General features: G+C 39.7%; 1 protein-coding gene across 1 annotated transcript in view; it reads right to left on the bottom strand.

Moving 5' to 3' along the window:
- rftn1b (raftlin, lipid raft linker 1b) overlaps nucleotides 1-19,048 on the bottom strand; it is a 129,066-nt gene that overhangs the window by 109,071 nt on the left and 947 nt on the right. The gene's annotated exons all lie outside the window — the stretch shown is intronic.

The raw sequence follows: 19,048 nt of genomic DNA, 5'->3' as shown, positions 1-19,048 counted from the left end.
GTACAAATTTGATTTACCGCTCATTTTATGATTGTTTTTGTTTCATGTGTTTAAATGATCACACACGTTTGAATGGCCAATGCCAAACAAATGCAGACGATTCACTCTGGTGGTCACCCAAAAGAAGAAGACTACATCTGGGAAATTACAAAAAAGTTAAGATTTCACTGAGTACTAACCTCTTCACAGTAAAGAGGACAAACCCCTGGGTGCAGACCTACAGAAGTGAATAAAGCTGTCTAAATAACAAACAAATCTCCTAACCATATCAGTGCATATGTGATCACATTTTCCAGCTATGCATGTGAAAGGAGCATTAGTTTAAATTTCTATGACCGAGTAGGGCAAAATCACTTTAATGGATCTGTTACAATGCACGGATCAATAGCAGTGATTACTGCGCAGAGGTTTGTGTATCTCATTGGTAAATATTGTGGATTACGTTGTGGATTTTTGGCAAACCTAAGTAAGTGGTCAGGTACAGTCTCACAGGTCCTCAACGAGCCAGGGTTTAAAATAAAGCTGTTTAAATAACAAATAGACTTTCTAACCATGTCAGTGTGAAGAATGTGTAGTTCTTGTGCATCACTGATTCTTTATTCTAATTTTAGGTGATAATTATTTATCTGTAGTGAATGCCTAGTGTGTGGCCATTCTATATGATATAGCTTTACTATTTCATGAAATAGTCAAATGTCTCAGTTTCAACATTAAAAAAAAATGTTTGTGAATAACAAACAGCTTTATGAGATTTGCAAATCACTGCATTCAGTTTATATTAACATTTTACACAGGATCTCAACTGTTTAGAAACAGATAATGGAAAACCTCCATTGTAGTACTAGTACCTGATAGTGTACAAAGTGTTTAAATAACACACTTATTGATATCAGTGAGCATCCCTAAGCAAGGACCAGACATGCACATGGACATGTATACACACGCGCAGGAAAGCAAAGATTCTTCAGACGGAAAACTAATAAAGGACAGCGTGTTTGGTAAACCTCTGTACATTAACATGAATAAATAAATATTCTTACAACCTGATTCCTAGGGAGGCCAAATTAGCAACAACCAGGGAGTGAGAGGCCTTAAAGGGCCAGTACTACAGATGCCACCGTGTCCCAAATGCTTTGTGCCAGCACCACTGCCTCTCTCCAGTGGCTTCATCTGGGAATAGGTGACATTTCATTGTGTTCCACTGATTAAACTCAAGAACGGATGGATGGATGGACAGATGGACAGATGGATGGCAGTGGCGCCCTCTTATTCCACCTTACCTAATGAAGATCCCTCTCTATTACTCCATTATTCTCTGTACTAATTACAGCACATCGAAGGGGTTTGGCAGAATCGGAGTTGACCGTTGCTTCAGAGACAACAGGACAGGAAATGAGGAGGGGCACGGGGGTTCCGACGTAGGAAGGAGTGGGAGGCAAAAAAAGGAACCAGCTGCAGACGGGGCTCTGTTAATGAGGTGAACGGCAAGAATGAAAAGGTGAGAATCAATCAAGGCAGAAAGAGGAAACAGGGGTGGCCGGGTTGGAGATTGTTCGCATAAAAGGGGTTTGGGTGGTGGGGGGGCAGCGGGTAATGCATGGCAAGTAGAGTCCAGAGAAAAAAGAGAGCGTGCAATTAAAGTCGGCTGAATAGAAAAAGGATGATCAGCATACAAGATGGAAACAGAGAGAAAGAGTGAGATTCATCACGGCTGTCGTGCCAGTGTTTCCAGTGGCACCGACATGGACGTCTTTGTTGGGCTTTATAAATCTCAACGTGTATAACAGTCATATTTCTCCAGGCCTTGTAATAGCGCTCAGAAATGGACCACAAGCTGATGGATTTATAGCTAATACCAGAACACAAGCACACAGCTACCAACCCAGCAATGCAAAGACGCTAAGGATGACTTCACTGGATCCTTGAACGCCTACGTTTGCTTGAAAAGTGAAAGGACACTTTTTTTTCCTCGATACTTTTGCAAACATGTCAGATGTCCAGCAGATTTAGACCCCAAACTGTCCAGCTCTATAGAAATGGTGCTAACCAGCTAACCTAACACGCAAGAACAAAAGGTTGAGAAAAGATCCCCATGCAACACATAATGAGTACAAAATGTGTATGAAAGTAGATAAATAGCATGAACAGGTTTTTACAAACTGCTGTGATAATGACATTTTTACACCTGTAATCAAGAGGAATGCACAGAGGGTGATGTTAGTGAATGGTTGAAATTATACTGAATTGACTCTCTTTTAATATCCTGAAAATATTGCATTTTACTCTCAACCAGATTTAGACATAAAGGTGAAATCTTTAGAAACTGGTCAATCAGCTTTAGCCCAGAAAACAGTATCCATGTTTGAGGGGGGGGTTGTCCTCTTGTTTTGTACAGTGAAAGCTTCAGAAGCCTTCTAAATAGTTGCAGCATGTTTCTTATGTACTGAGGCATTATCTGTTTCCCACTCAGCACGTGCCAAGCAGGACTAGTGTCTTGCTTCCGTTTCAAGAACACAAAAGCCAAGCACAATCTGCAGAAGATGGCACAGTCAAAGTCTCTAAAAGCGCTTCAGTCTGCCATTAAATTGTCACTCAGGACTGCACTACACAGTGCTACAGTTCATCGCGCAGCATCACAAATGACTCTGCCATCAAAGAAAACAAAGTTTAAAAAAAGAGAAAAGATCTTTTTTCCCAAGTGTTGAATTCCTACTGTTGCCTACAGTTACTTGTAAATAGCTTTTATCATTTCTCCCTCTACCCTGGAGAGAGAAGGAACAACAAGAGGGAAGGCGAGGCTCTGTCATGTAGTCTACACGAGATGGAGAAGAAGTAGTCAGAACAATGGGATGTGGAGGAAAGGGGATGGGTTGTGGGGGGTTGTGGGAGGGGTGTTAGAGGAAAACAAAGTAAAAACTGGAGGAACTCGTATTTGCATAGCTCCTTGAGCCCAGAGAGGAGGCAATGTGAGGTGAAGCCAAATGGGAGTATTTTTAGAGTTGAACCGATGGAGGAAATGTGACTTATTTATCATTTTTGAGGCACTTTCTTGCCAGGAAACTCTCATCTGAGGTTGAAGCTCTGGCCAGTTGTAGCACTGAAATTGCCCCCCCTCTGAAACAGAGAGTTAGGGATGCTTTACAGGGCTGACAGATACTGGGTAGTTATGGGAAAGAAAAAAAAGACAGGAAGAGGGCCATTGATTTCCCTTTTGCTGAATTAGCAACGATCCTTTTGCCATTTTGCTCCATCTTTTTTCTCTTGCTAATGGCATTTTGAGGTTTTATTTGATAAGAGGTTTTATTCGATAAGATTCCCTTCTCATAAGCCAAGATTGACATTCAGATGCTTTGTTGTGGCTGTGATGCACTTAGTTTTGGCCCTTACAACAAAAACATCCCATAGCACTTTGTATTGTGCTGAATGCGATAGACAACATGAGGGGAGACGTTTCCCTTGTCCTGCTGCTTTTTTTCCCCATCTGTCAATCAACAACAATGATTCAGTCCAAAGGTCTGCCTTTCTTTCTGTGCTCACATTGATCCCTTGAGTTCATCGCCTGTCGTCTCTTAGGATTTGGCACATTATTAGACCTAAACAAATTGATTTTCAGACACTTAAGGGCTGGAAATCTCCACAGATATATTATCACCAGGCACATATTATTATTTTTTTATGACTGTAAATTTAGCATTTGATTATTGCACATTGTTGTTATTATTATTATTATTAAATTATTATTAGTAGTAGTAGTATTATTTACTTATTGAAATAGTAAGGATTCTGAAAAGCTAAACATCTGGCCACCAAATGAAAGTCTACAGCCATGAACTTCACTGTTCTTTTAGCTTTGTTTTGGTCTCTCTCAAAAGTCAATTCTACTTGCTTACTGTCGTAGGGTAGGACCCCACAGTATTAGAAGGAGAACCTACAGTAAATGACAAATCACTGGGAAGAAAGCACTTGGTTGGCTGAAAGAGTATGGAATAAGAAGCATAGAGAAGGCAGAAACACCAACAAACAAGCCAAACACAAAGCAAGACAAAACAACACAGACAAAAGTTAAACACATTAGAAGAGAGAGCAGAAAAGCAGCTTCAGTCTGTGGTAGCAAAATTCAGGAATGGATTACGGTGGCCTAATGTAGAGAGGATGTTTGTCTCCCAAACTGATAGTTGAGCCCACAGAAGAGGCGCCTCACAGCTGAAGGCACAAGAAAGTTGCCGTCCGAGAGCATTTAAGTATAATATGAGGTTTTTGAGATATGATGGGACCTGATCATTCAGAACTTCAGCAGAAGGATTTTAAACTATAAACTGCATTTACGAAGCATTCATTGAAGAGTAGCCCGTAGACTGGGTAAGTCATTGTTGGCGTACTCTTGCTGCAGAGTCAACTAAAAATGGATAACACGCTAAAAGGTGGAGATCAAAACCTTTTACTTATGAAAACAGCCTCACTTTCTACCAAATTCTAATTGTTATCCTTGTATGTGTCTTGGATTTGGTACTGTGTATGGTTGGTAATTGAGAACATTATGGAACAATTGAAAATCTTCTATCTGTAAAACCAAAACAATGAAATAGTCTAAAAGGTGCCCAGAAAGCCTCCTGAAATGTACAAAGACAATAAGTCTTTGTAAATTTGTCAATACATCCAACAGCCTTCAGAATATGAACATTATTAATCTTCTGTTAATGAAAATATTGGATTGAGAAGCTTTACATTCCAGTTTCATAATTAGGAAATTGCACATCAGTGTGGACGATGATCGCACAAAACCCCGTCTTCAGCTTACAGGCTTCACAATACCAAATGAGTTACTTAATGCTGTCTGACTGAGACCTTCCCCACATTACAGGACCGTGTTACAAGGCTTTGATAGTAACATTGCTGAGATCAAACCCAGAAGCATGGAAAGCTTCAGAGTGGATTAATGCAAGAAGACATTAATTAGGACACTGTGTTCGTGTGTTCTTCCCTGTGTAGTCTCCCTTTTAAGCCTACTCTCTTCTTTTCTCACTCTCTCTCTCACTTTGTCTCCCTCACCCTCTTTGGCTTCTTCTGACTTTTGATCTTTTACAATCTGACAAGTAAAGGGGCGCTTGACTGTGTATGGTGATGGGTACTGCTGATCCAGTATCATCCATGGGTATTGTGAGGAGTACTGCCAAGAGCTCTACAAGGCTGAGTGGTTAGAGAGACCGCCATGAAAATGAGCGGACAAGACCGGCCTCACATGAGGAAAAACAGCACTGGTTGTTGGCCGAAATGCATTGAGTGACTCATGTCTATGCTTTCTTGACAATCAACCCCTCGTAATGACTTATTTTGAGAAAAATGCATTTGCTTGTTGTCCAAAAAGTCCAGAAAACAGTGTTGGAACAAACCAATGTGGAAGTGCAGCCCCTTGAATGGCCGCTTAAGGCTGGTTCCAATCTCCTGTGACAAAATGCCCAACTTTACAAGAGAAATGAATACTTTGTTAGCCTGTTTCTGTGTCTTTCTGCCATACACTATGCTAACACCAGCATCTCTGATCCGATTAAATGATTTACCACTTTACCTGAACATGCTCAACTGTCAACTTTGTCTTCAGGCTGGAAATGAATAAGCTATATGATGTGTCTCTGTCTCTTATCCTCAGACACTCCCTATATCCAAGTTGTTGAGCCTAAAAACTAATAACTTGTAGTTCTTGCTAACATTATCTTAACTTTGCACTGCACACTTTTATTAAAATATGGTTGCTTGTGGCTTTAAAAACATATTGTGATGGATATACTCTTAAACACTTAAATGGCGGTGACTCTGTTAGGTGGAAGCAAAAAGAAGGTGAGTACGGCTCAGTGGGTGTGACATCTTTAAGCTAAACAAAGAGACTTTTGCTCAACTACCAACAACTGCTGTTGTCATAATTTCAGCGTGGTTTTGCACAAGTGGTTGACTTTCACGAGTCGCCTTTTTGTTCTCTCTTTATAAAAAAACAAAGTTGTACGTTTGAAGTGACGATTAATTTTGTCCAATTTTTAGCTGAGACTGCACCTGGACCCCATTTATAATTATATCATCATGTATAAACAGTGAATACCATAGAATAATAACTGCTGGATGGTTAAATTTCACTCACCTTTAGTTGGTGATCTGTTAAAAAACTGATGACATACACTCTCAGCACACTGACTTAAGTCACTGCCGGTCTTTGGTATATTTGGGAAAACCCCTTTACCATATGCTGCCACGTATACGTGTTACCATGGTTACCGCATTAACCATACTTCCGGGCTAGACTACATATTTGAATAATGATTTTGTAACAGTTCACCATCAGCAGATTCACATTTGCCAGCATGCTATTGCTGAAAAATCTCACAATCCTGCAGTTTCTCTGCATTACTTTTATACAACAGTCTTATGTGACTCACGAGTTTACTAGCTAGACCAAAACCCTTCCTGACCCTATCTGACCCTGGCTCTAGTCTCCACCAGTGACTGGCTGGCATCGGTCTAAATGAACTAGTCGACACTGGTAATATTGATTGAACTAAACAACTTAGTTGTGAAAGCACCAGTTGCCTAAATTTAACATGACTTTCACGAGTGTTTTTTTGGGAACAGACTCTTACAAAAAGCCTTGTTCATGGAGAAATCACCAGATTAGCAACTGATTTTTCCAATAACTCGGCCTCAAAAACGTCCTTCACTAACCCTCTGAGTTTCTGTCTCATTTCTGCTGCTTCGGGTGACAGCATGAGCTAAAAGCCTGAGAAGGTTTGCACACTTTTGTTGGAAATCCCCTACTCTTCCCTTTCTTTCCTCTTTTGCCCTTGCCACCCTGAATCTTCAACTGTGGGAAAACAGAGAGGATGGAAAAGAAGAAAGAAAAAAGACAATGGACACTCAGGCAGGATGTTAACGCTGTGACCTTTTGTAATGACACGGTCCTTTCAAGAGAACGACCTACACTAAGTGCGTTTACATGCACTAAGTAACCAGGTTATTCAGAGAATCAGGTTAAAAGCGTTTACATCCCCTGTAGTATCATGGTTATGGTAGATATGTGTTCATTCGGTGCCTTAGAAACCAGATTGTGTGTTCAGCGAAAGTGTACAGTAACAGTAAATTTTGCTTCCCGTTTTTGTCTTTTTATCATGTTCCAGAGCCCACGTAAAGCACAGCAAGAGACAGACAGACAGGCAGAAAGCTAGAACTAGGCTCTGCTGCAATGTTCAGCTTTCAAAATACTTCCTTAGATGTATATAGAGCACTATACAAGGTGGACTTGCATGCATCACTTATTTTAAGCTGTGTTTCCTTTTCCATAGTGTGTATATAAAAGCCGCACATAGCCACCATAGTGGCACAGATTCCTTGTTGACTCTACATACTAAAGCCTCGTTTCATTTCTGCCGTGCTGGCTTGTTTTTATTATATTGACCAGAAAGGGTAGCGCTAACGCTAGCAACTAGATCGATGAACTACATGTATACATTTCGACACTCACTGACACTGAAGCACTTTGGATGGGCGGCACCACACATTAAGGCATAAAACGTAACCAATTATTTTACTTAAATATGAACCAGAAGATACAAAAACGGTTGAGAGGTCAGGTTTAGCGATCTGAATTGGTGGATGATGAGGCCTAGCAGACAGCACTGAGCCACAGTCAACACACACAGTCTCAGCACACATCTCAGTCACCACAATCATGGCCCCTCCTACTTAAAAGCCGTTACAAAATCCAAATGGGTGAATTTATTATTATTTTTAAACATAAAAATATTAACCAATTATGAGGCAGAGGAGAAAATTCACATGGAATCCAAAGACGCGTTTCATGCTGTAAAGTTGGGTATTTTAAAATGGTGGGATTGACTCGCTTTTGGAGCAAGCCTCAAGTGGCTGATCAAGGAACTGCAGTTTTTGGGATTTTAGTATGACCACAAAAGTTGATACTTGCTCTTTCACTGTTTGCAAAGTCACAATGTCGTTATTGGTATATTATGAAAGGTCTTATCATCATCCATCTTTAAAAGTGTTTTGGGAATCATGCATGAAAACAAGCAGAGAAAAACACAATCTGGCTCGCAAGCAAGCATCTCAGTGTCTTTCAGCCTATGTTAGTAAAAGCAGAACTGGATCATAGCAAGCATAAAAATGAACAGTGAAAAGTTGGATCATAATGCACGAGTTGATATTTTTGCTGATCGTTGATATTTATGTTCACCATGATACTGGGTATCTGACTTTGAGATAAATGAGTATGTTTTAGTACTGATTATGTTCATTCTTTGGTCAGTAATTCTTTTACTGTAGTTCTCTTAAAGCACCAACAGTAGTAACATCTTGCCTAGCATCTGAGGGAAATTCCTTTTTTTTACTGCATTATGTAGCTACATTTCAACTATGAATGCTGTAGTTACATTTGAATGAGTTTAGATAACATTAAACTGGCACCCTATGGCGGACCTGCAATCTACAATATATATTGCATTCAGAGGAAAGTTCTGTTATATCCCCAGAAACATCTGGGTTATTTTCCCATAAATTCTAAATTATTCTGGGTAAAACTGCACAGCTTGACAGAGAAGGTGAGTTATATTATTTTACATTATTAAAAACAGTTTTAGGGAACACTGGTGACTACTACGGATGTAGATAATCACAAGTTACCATCATGAAGGTGCATTACATTTATGTGCAGCTGCATTTCTAATTAGTAACTGGTAAAAACAGTGATGGAAATCGTCAGTACTGAACTAAGGAGATGCTGCAGTGTGTTACAATAGCTGCAGAAGATAGAACAAACTGGTTTCAAAAATTAAACTGATTAAAGTGATGAGTAACATTCAGAGAACACTGAATCTTACAAAAAAGCTTCAAATTGGAAATGTTTCCAAATCAAACCTTTACTTACTCTCAAAAAGATGGCCATGGTTACTAAAAGAGACATTTTACTTCTTCCAACTCATTGAATTTATATTTCCTGTGAATGCCCAAGGACGATACATAATGGCAAGTGCGCGGCACAAAGTAAAAATGGAAGATAGAGGGTAACGGGTTTAGGCAGAGAAAATCATCAAATAAGCAACGCGGTCTAGCCAAGAATCTCAGCCGTTTCAAGGCCCATAGCATCTATGTGGTTTACTACAGCCTTGGCCAACCTCTCCTTATGGTCTCAAGGCCCGGTTACAGCCCATCCACACACACACACACATATCCCCACAAACACATTCATCGAGGGAGCTATTGCCATGGGAACCAACCCCTCTATGACTATTCCCTTCTCAGGAGAAGAATAGGCACCAATCTGTCCCAACCTCTCGCTTTTTTTATTGTCAGATTCTCTCTTTCTTCTCTTGTTGTGGCTGCTATAGGCTCTCAGCCCACCTCATCACCTGGACTGATTCCCTGTTTCCTGGTCTCCTCTTTCCACCTGTTTCCCTCCTCTCCTCCCACATGTTTTTGACAGTCATGAGTTTGATTTGTCATGCATAATCTATCCACAGTGGGATTTGTACATTTCTCACAAGTGAAAAGCAAAACATTATTTCAAGTCAACCTGCACAAAAACCTGTCTTGGTTGTTTTTGCGCTGTAGCCAAAGAAACATGGTGAAAGAAAGCTTGTCATTTCAAGAAAAACGAGAGAAGAATATCCTGTTAAACAGAGAAAACTTGCTGGTTGCCCCCTAAAACACGGAGGGGTTTGAAGAGATTTCCCGTGAGTGACTCATTGCTTTCTGTGAACTTGCTCCAGGCAGGTCATTTTTTATTAAAGCCAGCCGGAGCTAAGTTCTGAGATTTTCAGACACCCTATCGACATGTCCGTGTTGGACATTAACCAATCAATACTGCTGCAATTTTCTTGACCACCCATTACAACAGAAGTCAATTTGCCTTATAGAAATATCAAGAGGGGTGTTGTTTTCTTTTTCTGTGCTTTGAGGGTAAGCTGCTACACAACTGGCTGAACACTGGCTCTCTGGTGTTTGCCGTCTTGCCTGGAGGATTTATCCTAATATGCTGTCTCAGGTCTAGAAAAAAGCCAGAGGCTTGAATAACTTTGTATCTTCAAAAGCACGATCACTGTCATATTGCAGCCGAGTGAGGGAAAATAATCTTTGCCCAAAATCTTGTAACCGAGCATTTCAGACAGAAAGGATATGAGCTCCAACAAAGGCTGTCAGGAGCAGTCAGGATGGCCAGCCTAGTCTCATTCCTGGTGCACCAGTTAGCCTTGCTCATTTACAGAAAAAAGGAGTTCGCTGGTGTCAGAGCTTAATGCACCTGGTTAAGGCTTGAGTGAGGCAGTTCTGTCACTCTCAACTCATCATTTCAGTGCATTTTTCAGTGCACAGGTGTGCTTTCCTAAATCTAACCAAACAATTTAGTTCCAAATCCTAACTTAGCCTGGCGTAAAATTAAAAACAAAAAACAGCATAAAGAAAAGCAGTACAAAACACTGAAATCCCTCACTGACAAACCTACCACCACCATGCCTCTTCATCTCTTAGTGGCCAATATTATCGCTGCTGATGCATCAGGGCAATGAGGCCTAAGAACACCATTTGCATAATGCAGAGATGCGGGTAGTTTCTGTTTAAACAGTATTATATTACAGCTGGGGATGAGAATACACTGGGATGACTTCCTGACCCTGTGAATACCCTGATAGAGAGTCGGTGACATTGTACCTCCAAAACAGTTTTGTCTGATAATCGCCTGCCTTCCAAGCACAAAGGGGGTGTTTCAGAAGTCGAGCATTTAGTCTGGATAGCGATTGTTTTTTTATTTTTTATTTCAAAAACTGATCGGATTGTACCATTCCTCTGTCTGACTTCCTGCCCTCGTTATAAGCTCTATGCAGCATGACGAAGCTTCCATCAAAAATAACCTTGGTGCTTAGTATAAGTGATGCAGAGCAAAGAAGCGCTTGTGGGATGTTTCTGAAATGTGCTGCGGTGCATCTAGTGGAATCACAAGGATTGGCTCAGTGGACGCAATTAGTTCCGGCGGTCGTGTCATAGCCAAAACAGGACGCAGACACCTGCAGTGTGATTCAATCATGAGGACTTCAAAACCTCCTGCCTTATCTAGCAGCACATGATGTTTACTGTTTAATCATTCAATTAAAATTATGCCAATTATGAATTCTTGTTTAACAAATGACATCAGTTTGAGTCCTAAATACGCATTGTCATGGAAATTTCTGCAATTATACATTAAATATCCCCTAGTATCCATTTTCTCCTTCTGAATGCATATAATATTGATATTAGGGTTGTTAGTCACCCTCAAGCATAGCGAATATTTACTGTTTTTCACAATCCAAATCCAATTGTACATATAGATAGATAGATAGATAGATAGATAGATAGATAGATAGATAGATAGATAGATAGATAGATAGATAGATAGATAGATAGATAGATAGATAGATAGATAGATAGATAGATAGATAGATAGATAGATGGTTTATTCTGTCATACATACTCAGTGCAGAGGAGTGTGCACATTATGGTTTGTACCAACCAACGTTTGCCAATTACCTTAATCAAATTTCACACCCCACAGGGGGATAGACTGTGCCCGGATCAGATAGCAAACATAAGTTGATTAAAACATGTTTGCTAAAAGACTGGAGTGAAAGAAAATCAACACAGCTTTAGGAAATACACAAACTGCTGGCTGAGAGAGAGGATGAAAAAACATCTGAAAAAATATATAACTGCTACTGTGTGCTGTAGAAAACAGGTTTAAATGGTTCAGTGATGAACATTCAAGAATAAAATATCAGACTGATTTGTTCACCTGATTTTACCAAAAATAGTACAAAAACAACATGTCAAATGTTTGCTGAAGATATTTTTGAAGCTGCTACAGAGCCGTGCTTACAACTGCAACTCATTTCTTTAAACAATACTTCGTAAGCATTTGATGAATGGCAATACCAATTGTGCTAGTTTTGATGTAGTCTACTGTTGCAATGCTGCTGGAACACAAGAAGAATACATTGACTGGATTATATAATCTGTTGCTCCAAAACCTGTATATATCGATTAGCATTAACGCTGCACTAAGCATTAATCAAAAAACCTGATACTGAGGTTATAAATACTTGAGCACCAGTATCCCCAGTAATACTAAAACTACTTTCGGATTAGTTACTCATTTGCAGCTACTGTTCATGTGTTCAGCTGCTAGTGAGGGGAGGTACAGGCAGCCTTATATCCCCTCCCCTCACTAGCAGCTAAACACGTAAACAGTAGTTGACATTCAAAACAACCAATGGACATTTTATGAGGAATTTTGTGAGCTCAGTAAAGCTTGTGTATCAGCAACACTTTTGAACAGTTGTCTGTTAAATTATTAACCTTTCCAGCAAACGTTATCATTAGCCTTTTAGCTTTAACAATCAATTGATTGTTAATAGCTGAAGCAAAGTGAGCTGTGCCCCAGAAAAGACTGCAGTCTTATTTATATATTTTTTCCTTGCATGGTGGATTTTTAACTGCAGTGTTTATTGACACTGGTTTCGGATGTGTTCCTAATCCAGTGTTGTCATTTCCACTATAGTAGTGCCTGCATTTAAAAGAAAATAGAGATATCTGCAATTCAGTATTGGTTTTAAGCATATAGATACTACAATCAATTCTCTGAACTGTGTAAGTTACTTTATGTAATGCAGATGATGATATTCCCAAATTCTTTGCAGTTTTATGTTGAGCAAAAACCTTCCTAAGCAATCATCCACAGAGTGGTGAAGTTTGAGTTTGAGTTTCATGTACAAAAGGTTTGCAATTTCTTCAGGTAATAATAATAAATCATTACTAAAGTCATAAATCTGTCGTTATAAATGTTAGCAAGTCATCAATAAAGGTTAATGAATCTGCCATTTTAAAAAAAATCATTTCAGTAGTATAAATGTTGTCAAAGTCATTAATAAAGAGTCATTAGACACACTCTAATAAGCTGTCACCAAAGGTTAGCAAGTTATTTGCATTTCTAAATGTTAATAAATCATTTATAAAGGCTTTTTAAAAACAATAATCAATCATAGCTGCAGGTGTAAATGTTGAAGGAAGAGGTTTTATATGTATATATTTGCACATTGTTAACAAACTTGACCTGCTGAAGCCTGATATTAAATTCAAATGAACTTTAGAAAGCATTTTTAACACAGAGTGGGGACATACGAGCAGGAGGAATGATTACATGTGCGCATGTGTGAATTGTACTAAGAAAGAAAACAAAGGCACCGTAAATGTCATGCAAGAGGGTGAACACCAGCCAGAGGGATTTTTCATAGCCTGGCAAACCATACATTGTTTTATTACTGGCAACTAATCAATAAAGCTGGCTACTGTGGCAAAACTTCAGAAATCTTTGTGGGGGGTTTTCTAATGGTGTGAGTAATACAAATTAATATCTAATGTACAAAGACTAGATGTAGATATTTGTACAAATTAAACCAGAATTATCTGCATATACAGTTACTATCACTAGTGGTACAGAGAGAATGTTTCTTGTAATTTCAGTGAATTAACCATTTGGACATGTGGTTACTTCACCTTTTGCCCTAAGAAATTGTGCTATTTTCAATGTCATATTACAGCAGGGTGAATTCCAAACCACAAACGCTTCCACATTTCCAAAAACCAGTCCGCAGAATGGTCAATGTGAGCGAAAGCCACATGGGGTTTCTCTGGCGAACTTTTTTTCCTTTGTGTGTGTGTTTGTGTTAACAGTGTTCGCTGCACGTGTGTTCATATTCTCAAGTCATATGTATGTATGCATGCTCACATGTGCAGCACAGCATGTGTTCAATGCATGTTACAGTTTTTTCTGATTGCTTAAGCACATTTTTTGTAACTATTGGCTAATTTTGCAAAACTCTTCACACAAATAAGAAAACCTGTCACCCAATCATCAAAACATTGTAGTTCTCTTGCAAAAGCAAACACAGCTAGATTAACTCTTCACACCTTCGTAAAAATGGTGTTTCCGTATCAAACAGTACACACAAGCCATCATCTACTAAGCACACAATGCGCCAACTGCACACTGATGGTATGAATACAAAACACATCTGGCTTTTGCTTTCTCTGTGCACAAGGTAGGCTATGTCAGTTTGAGCTCATACTTCTGTCATAGATCCATAAGCATAGAGGGATCCAAACTTCAAGTACATCAAAACAAACACAAGTGTTTATTTCCAAGTATAGGATTATTTGCAATCGCCATAATGACTATATGGGTTACTTGGTCTGCAGTGAACATGCTTCCTCTGCCCCCAGCATCTGGTCATCTAGCAATTCTGTAAAGTAACAATTTCAGTATTTTTACATCAATGGTATTGGTGTGTTTCTCATTGGCATATGGCAGTGCTACAAATCTTTGTGCGAAGTGACTGTACTAACCGATTCTCATTTCAAGATGTCCTTATGGTACTTGCTACAGTGTAGCGGCTCGAGTTAGGCTGGACCCGTTGGCCAGCTACCCTCAGGGTCATTCCACGGTTGATTACATGGTCCACTATTGTAGCTCTGATGTCATCAGCAATTCTATTTCTTACTCTTCCTACCCTTCCTCTCCCCCCTCCTCATCTTCCTCTCCCTCCTCCTCGTCTTCCTCTTGCTCCTCCTTGTCCTTGTCGTCCTCTTCATCCTACTTCTTCACCTCCATGTCCTCTTCCTCGGCTTCCTCTACTTCTCACTCTTTCTGCTCCCTCCATTGTACTCCGCACACACAGCTTACCTGTATTATAGTGCTTAGGCTGATTGCAAAGTGAACTAATTATCTAAAAAAGTTTTCACATGTGAAAGTGTGCCAGACAGTTGGCAAGTTAGTGTTAATGATAGCCATACATGTGTATACTTTTGCTAGGAGTGTGTTGGAAATTTGGTAATTGAGTGTTGTGCAGTGAATTGTGCCTACAGTTTTGCAAAGTGTGTGTTACAAAATTGCAAACTGAGTGCAAAGCAGTTTTTGTGCTTTTAGTTTTGCAAACTCAGTGAGTGGTTTTGCTATAAGTCTGAATAGTTTTAGAGATTGTGCTACAGGAATCACAGTTAGGGTTTAAGCATTCAGAAAAAACTGTAATACATGTACACTTTGATGTGCACAGTGTGATGACAGACCACATGGCTGTTGCGTGGTTATAGTTTCCTTCTGTTTACATACTTTGTGATCTTTCTCAATAAATTATCATGGCTTAGACTTAAATGTCTTTAAGTCAGTGTTACAGTTTTTTACAGACGCTAGGACACATTTCCCAATACTTAGGTCACTTTTGCAAAACACTTCACACAATCCTCCTAACTGACCGTCAGCTTGGCAAAGCAGTTCATTTCACATTCAAAATGCACTACAACTACCAAAACACTTCATTCAGGTCTCAAATAAACTCATTCTTCCAGAACACTAGCAAAGGTTGACAGCCGACAAACACACTTTGTCACCCACAAAACAATGACCTAAAAAACACTACACAGTGTTTTCTTGTGTAAAACAAGGACACATCTCTGTTTATAATTTCAATATATGTTACTGGAATGAATCAGACATCATGCAGAATTCGTTAATATTTGTTTATGTATTTTTATTTTTTTGCACTAAGTAATCCCAAAATACAAGAATTTGTATACACACCATCCACTGATACACATACAATAGTAATGCTAATCTACTCGGTCTCCTCCATTTGGCCACAGGTTCTCATCCACATCACATCTTATGTCAGCTAGGGCAATACACCTAGGAAATAATCTTCTGGCATGCCAGAATTGAAGGAGTTGAAAAACTGAAGGAGTAACACCTGTGTAGATGTTCATCTCCAATGAGAATAAGCTGTGGCTGGTTAAACTGCATTTTTAGATTTAAAATATGTTTCAATAAAATATTGCTGTTGGATTTTGCTGTCTTTTCAAGTTTTGCATTGTGTTATTGTTTTGGCCATAAGTTTACAGTTTTTCTCAAATGTTAAAACACAAAAGCCAATCCTGTAACCCAAATGACCAGTAGTCTAAACACATTTACTAAATGTAGCCACCATATTCCAGTACCATAAACACATGTCACATGAAGACACAATTCACAAAACACAACCCTCTGTACTCATAAATCTAAACACATTTTTCCTTGCTAAAACACATGTTGCAAAACAACTCTGCTCATATCCTCAAATGAAAGCCCATGTGATGCAAAATGCTTGCCACAGTCACCAATCTTTGAACACAGGGAACACACCTGGCGTCATTCACTACACACAATGACTCAAAATTGAAGACACTTGTTGCTAATGCTGTACCCACATGTAAAAGCAAGTTCAGAGTGCACAGTATGCTGAAGGTTCCAAACAAACACAATGGATGAAGGCAGAGTCAGGGGAAGAGGAATCTGATGCAGAGGAGGGAGAAGAGCTGGCCCTGGAAGAAGAGGAGCAGGCCAATGAGGAAGAGGAGTTCAAATGAGAGGAGGAAGAGGAGCGACCAACGAGGAAGAGGAGAAGGCCAACATGGGAGAGGAGAAGGTCCAGGAGGGAGAGCAAGACAACCTCGCACCATCATTACGGACGAGATGCGAGCAACAGCTCAGCGACATGATGCCGCACAGTGATTGTGGTGTGTGTGTGGTGTGAATAACGTAAATAAAAAAACTTCACACCCTGTTCATGTTTTCAAGATTACTGTTGTGTGCAATAGATTCTGTTTTTGCATTGAGTTGTGTTACAGTAGTGTACGTACATGCAGGATTTTCTATAGATTTATACTACTCATATGAAACTCACAAATCTAAATGCCTAATCCTCTGCAGAGATCTACGACGATCCGTTACTGTATAGTTTCTAAAATATGCATTGGCAGTTATGAAACAAAGAACCTTCTCACAAATTGAGCATTGTGTTTTCAATTGTTTTGCTGTAGTGTGTAATGCTGTGTATAGTGTTTACAGTTTTGACAGCTTCGAGCTGCTCTCTTGGTGTGGGAGTTTGAGTTTTGCAGTGGGAAGGTGTGGTTGTGTTTATGTAGCTTTAGAGAAGGGTGTTGTGTTTGGACATTGGGGGACCTGGTGGTAACGTTTGTGAAATGTGTTTTAGCATTTGAGAAAAACTGTAACAGTTTTGAAAACAGTATGTAAGCACATGCAAAATGTCCTGTCCGTACAAAGATTTTTGGCAGTTGTTGTGTCTGAGTGAGAAGATAATTCATGAAATTTGAGAGATGTAGTCATTGAATGCATTTTGTGCCAAAACAATGATAACTGGTCCTCAGTTTAGCCCACATAGACTTCTGTTGTGCTCACTGTGTGAGGAGTTTTGCAAACGTGACCTAAGTATTGAGAAATGTGTCCTAGCGTCTGTAAAAAACTGTAATGTGTGTATGTCTTTTGTGTGTAGGTGCACACGTTTCTTTAAAATTTTACTGTAAAAGCATCAGAGGGGAATATTTTGGCAGGCCCTCAAATACTTAAAGGGCTGTTTGAGGGTAGAATTAGGTTTAAGCTAGCAGCAATGAGGGTCATCACAACAATAAAAATGCTGTTTGTGTGTGTGTGTGTGTGTGTGCGTGTGTGTGTGTGTGTGTGTGTGTGTGTGTGTGTGTGTGAGACAGACAGCCTGAGACGGAGAGAACTCCTGACCCACCATCGCTGTAGCGTTAACACACCCCGACGTTCCGCAACTCACCAGCTGGAACTAATTAACAGCAGTTCACTCACTTTCTGTCTCTCTCTCTCTCTCTCTCTCTCTCTCTCTCACACACACACACACACACACACACACAGCGATTTTTCCTCACCCCCCCCAGCTTTTCCTGTCTCTCATGCCCTCATCTTCCTTCACCCTGCCACCCTTCCCTCAACCCCCACCCTTCCTTTACCTCCTGCCATCCCTCAGCTTGTTTTTTCCCTTTAAACCGCCTCCTCTCATACATGCACACATGCATGTAGTGGATCACATAGTCTAGGCATGTAAACATCCACATGTGCTGATAGACATGGATTTACCAGCACACATGCTGCACAACACAACACATGGGGAAACCCACTCCCTTGACACAGTGCAGTACAGTAGCACACAAATCACGCACTTGCTTGAATTTCTCCTCACTATTATAGAAGGCACTGTCAGGGTTTGGTCTGTGATTGGATCCTGGTTGAGATAGTTGGCATTCCCAGCACAACTCTGTACCATCCATCATACATGCAGTGCAACTTAAAAACAGCATGACCTATTGATGTGAATGTTTAAATAAAGGGTTTATTAATAGAGTAATAAACAGGTGTGGGGATGCAATGTAACACATTCACATTACTTTTGTTGGCAAACTCATAATTCCTAAAATCAGTGACAATCAGTCGTGTCACTTGCATTATAGAAGTTTTTTAAGTATCTAAAAAGAAAAAGATGAAGCATGCTTTTCATCTACATTTGCACAACAGTTACTTGACCTCAGTTACTCTCAGGGATATGAGACAATAATTTCGGGGAAGTCATACGACTTCTGAGGGGGAGATGTACATTTCTTACTAACCATGAGTGTAACCGTCAGGTCGGTGCAAACCACATCTATGCATGAGAGAAGGAGCTATGTACTTCTGTGAACAAAACATCAAATGTTTACAAGCAGCTGCAACAGGTAACGTGTTAACATGAAGCTAGAACACTGGATCAGCAGCGATTTTCAAGCTGATCATGTGCCGAACCCAACCAAGGAGCCAAAACTTGATTTTCAACAAGTAAAAAAAAGCAGTGGTGAAGAGGTTTGTACCAGTGTACAAAGAAGAGGAAATGCTGCCTCTGCAGTAGAATCACTGTTAAAATTACATGTTTCTGTGCTCTATTGGCTGATAACTTAGTAACCTTGTTAACAGCTTTGTGATATTACTTAAAGATTTAAAGACAAGTACTCTTATTGTGATAGGGAGTTGTGCTGATATCTGTCATGTACAGTTTAACATCATATTGTTAACTGCCAGATAAAGAAAAAGTAAAGCATGGTTTGCAAGACTTTTTACAGAGTAGATCCATAATGGATTACTTTT

Source organism: Mchenga conophoros, linkage group LG11, assembly GCF_057382185.1.
Source record: "Mchenga conophoros isolate Kocher_MC1m ecotype Shallow Benthic linkage group LG11, M_conophoros_male_GT1.1, whole genome shotgun sequence".
Taxonomy (NCBI): Eukaryota; Metazoa; Chordata; class Actinopteri; order Cichliformes; family Cichlidae; genus Mchenga; species Mchenga conophoros.
Note: the sequence above shows the minus strand (reverse complement) of the source record. Positions and strands in the feature narration are given on the sequence as shown.